Source organism: Arachis hypogaea, chromosome 17 (genome assembly GCF_003086295.3).
Source record: "Arachis hypogaea cultivar Tifrunner chromosome 17, arahy.Tifrunner.gnm2.J5K5, whole genome shotgun sequence".
NCBI classification, from domain to species: Eukaryota; Viridiplantae; Streptophyta; class Magnoliopsida; order Fabales; family Fabaceae; genus Arachis; species Arachis hypogaea.
Genome location: NC_092052.1, coordinates 82010258 through 82014143, shown reverse-complemented (window position 1 = coordinate 82014143; position 3886 = coordinate 82010258). Strand labels below are relative to the sequence as shown.

At 36.7% G+C, this 3886-nt stretch overlaps 1 non-coding gene across 1 annotated transcript; it reads right to left on the bottom strand.

The window, feature by feature from the left end:
• Positions 1-2830: 2830 nt before the first annotated feature.
• Positions 2831-2938, bottom strand: LOC112768847 (small nucleolar RNA R71). The gene has a single exon (XR_003186230.1). It is a non-coding gene; the product is annotated as a small nucleolar RNA R71 (small nucleolar RNA).
• Between the last annotated feature and the right edge of the window lie 948 nt (positions 2939-3886).

The window sequence follows — 3886 nt, the reverse complement described above, 5'->3', positions numbered from 1 at the left end:
ATTTGTTCTTCAACTTGATGAATGTGATGATCCGTGACACTCATCATCATTCTCACCTATGAACATGTGCCTGACAACCACCTCTGTTCTACTAGCAATGGCTTGAATGCGTATATCTTGGGTTTCTAATCTAAGATTGGAACCTTCGTGGTATAGGCTAGAATTATGGCGGCCATTCCTGAGATCCGGAACGTCTAAACCTTGTCTGTGGTATTCTAAATAGGATCTGGGAAGGGATGACTGTGACGAGCTTCAAACTCGCGATTGTGGAGCGTGTGACAGACGCAAAAGGATCAATGGATCCTATTCCGACATGATCGAGAACCGACAGATGATTAGCCGTGCGGTGACAGCGCATTTGGAATATTTTCACTGAGATGACGGGAAGTAGCCATTGACAACGGTGATGCCCAACATAAAGCTTGCCATGGAAAGGAGTATGACTGATTGGAAGAAGGCAATAGGAACGCAGAGGTTCATGAGGAACAAAGCATCTTTATACGCTTATCTGAAATTCCAACCAAAGAATTACATAAGTATCTCTATCTTTATTTTATGTTTTATTCATCTTTTAATTATCAATTCTCCATACACTTGCTGGTTAGTTGTGCGGAATTGTGACAAAGTGTGATTCACGTTTGAGAGCTCCAAGTCCTTTGGCGCCATTGTTGATGATCACAATTTCACATACCACGTTTTTTGGCGCCGTTGCCGGGGATTGTTCGAGTTTGGACAACTGACGGTTCATCTTGTTGCTTAGATTAGGTACTTTTCAAAATTTTTAAGAATGAATTCTATAGTTTCAAGGTGATGTTTTTATCATCACAAAAGCTGATTTATTCTCATCAATTTAGCTGCTGAATGTAATGTCCTGCTGAAGCTTGGCCAACCATGTCTAATCTTGTTAGACTGAAGCTTTAGACTAACATTACATGATTCCTGGAATTCTTATTAAAAGTTTTGAATCTCTTTATTTTCTTTTCCATATAAGTTTCAAAAATCACAAAAAATTTATAAAACCATAAAAATAAAAAATATTTTATGTTTATTGTTTGAGTCTAGTATCAATTTTTAAGTTTGGTGTCAATTGCATGACTTTCTTCTTCTTGCATTTTTCGAATTTATACATATTGTTCTTCATTGATCTTCAAGTTGTTCTTGATGATTTCATTGCTCTGATCTTTAAATTCTCTTATTTTGTGTGTTTTGTTGTTTCTCATATGCATTCTCAATTTGTTAGTGTCTCCTATATGAAAATTTTTAAGTATGGTGTCCTGCATGCATTGTTTATTTGATCTTAGTTGCATTTTTTATTGTTGTTTCTCATCATCAAAAATTCAAAAATATTTTTAAAACTATGTCTTTTCAAGTCAATAATACAGAGAATTGAAGATTCAAAACATTTAGTAGAGGAATCAAACAGAAAAAGATGGGCGTTCAAAACGCCTAGTGAAGAAGGAAAACTGGCGTTTAAACGCCAGCCAGGGTACCTGGCTGGGCGTTTCACGCCCAAAAAGGTAGCATTTTGGGCGTTAAACGCCAGAATGGATGCCATTCTGGGCATTTAACGCCAGAAGGACACAAGAGGGAAGATTTTGTTTTTAATTCAAATTTTTTTTCAAATCTTCATAATTTTTCAAAATCAAATCTTTTTCAAATCATATTTTTTCAATCATATCTCTTCAAAATCAATTTCTTTCCATTTTTTTATTTATTACTATTTTCGAAAATCCTTGCTAAAATTAATGATTTACATCAAAATTTTCAAGTTGTTACTTGCCTATTAAGAAAGGATCAAATTTTAAATTTTAAGAATCATATCTTTTAATTTCTTGTTAGTCAAGTAATCAACTTTAATTTTAAAACTTTCTCTTTTTAATTTGATTTTCAATCATATCTTCTCAATTATATCTTTTCAATCACATCTTTTTCAAAATTAATTTTCAATCATATCTTTTTAATTTCTAATTTCAAAATCTTTTTCAAAATCACTTAATGTCTTTCCCAATTTTAGTTTTCGAAAATCATCAATCAAATTTTCAAAATTTCTTTTACTTATTTCAAAATCTTTTACTTTAATTTTCAAAAATTCTTCCCCTCTTCTCACATCCTTCTATTTAAGGGACTAACACCCCTCCTCAAGGTACAATTCGAACTCCCTCCTTCTTTATATGTTTGAATTCTCTTCCATCTACCTCCTCCTTCTATTCTTCTCTTCCTCTGACACCTCAAGGAATCTCTATACTGTGACATAGAGGAATCCATACATTCTTATTTTCTTCTCTTTCATATGAGCAGAAGCAAAGATAAAGGCATACTTGTTCAAGCTGATCCTGAACCTGAAAGGACCTTGAAGAGAAAGCTAAGAGAAGCTAAAGCACAATTCTCTTTAGAGGGCTTAACAGAGCTTTTCAAGGAAGAAGAAACCATGGCAGCCGAAAACAACAATGCCAACAATGCAAGGAAGGTGCTTGGTGACTTTACTGCTCCTACTCCCGACTTCTATGGGAGAAGCATCTCAATCCCTGCCATTGGAGCAAACAACTTTGAGCTTAAGCCTCAATTAGTTTCTCTAATGCAACAGAATTGCAAGTTTCATGGACTTCCATTAGAAGATATTCATCAGTTCTTAGCTGAATTCTTGCAAATCTGTGACACTGTCAAGACCAATGGGGTTGACCCTGAAGTCTATAGACTTATGCTTTTTCCTTTTGCTGTAAGAGACAGAGCTAGGACATGGTTGGATTCACAGCCTAAAGAAAGCCTAAACTTTTGGGAAAAGCTAGTTAATGCCTTCTTGGCAAAGTTCTTTCAACCTCAAAAGTTGAGCAAGCTTAGAGTGGAAGTCCAAACCTTCAGACAGAAGGAAGGTGAATCCCTCTATGAAGCTTGGGAAAGATACAAGTAATTGATCAGAAGATGTCCTTCTGACATGCTTTCTGAATGGAGCATCATAGGTATTTTCTATGATGGTCTGTCTGAACTATCCAAGATGTTATTGGATAGCTCTGCTGGAGGATCTCTTCATCTGAAGAAGACACGTGCAGAAGCTCAGGAACTCATTGAAATGGTTGCAAATAACCAATTTATGTACACTTCTGAAAGGAATCCTATGAATAATGGAACAAATCAGAAGAAAGGAGTTCTTGAAATTGATACTTTGAATGCCATACTATCTCAGAATAAAATATTGACCCAACAAGTCAATATGATTTCTCAGAGTCTGTCTGGAATGCAAGTAGCAACAGGCAGTACTAAGGAAGCTTCCTCTGAAGAAGAAGCTTATAATCCTGAGAACCCAGCAATGGAAGAGGTGAATTACATGGGAGAACCCTATGGAAACACCTGTAACCCTTCATGGAGAAATCATCCAAATCTCTCATGGAAGGATCAACAGAGACCTCAACAAGGTTTCAACAACAATAATGGTGGAAGAAACAGGTTTAGCAATAGCAAGCCTTTTCCATCACCTTCTCAGCAACAGACAGAGAATTCTAAGCAAAGCCACTCTGACTTAGCAACAATAGACTCTGATCTAATCAAAACCACTCAAAGTTTCATGACTGAAACAAGGTCCTCCATTAGAAATTTGGAGGCACAAGTGGGTCAGCTGAGTAAGAAAATTACTGAACTCCCTCCCAGTACTCTCCCAAGCAATACAGAAGAGAATCCAAAAAGAGAGTGCAAGGCCATAACCACAACCCTCATGGCCGAACCTGGAGAGGAGGAAGAGGCAGTGATTTCCGCTGAGGAAGACCTCAATGGACGTCCACTGACCTCCATGGAATTCCCTAATGAGGAACCATGGGAATCTGAGGCTCACACTGAGACCATAGAGATTCCAGTGAATTTACTTTTGCCATTCATGAGCTCTGATGAGTATTCC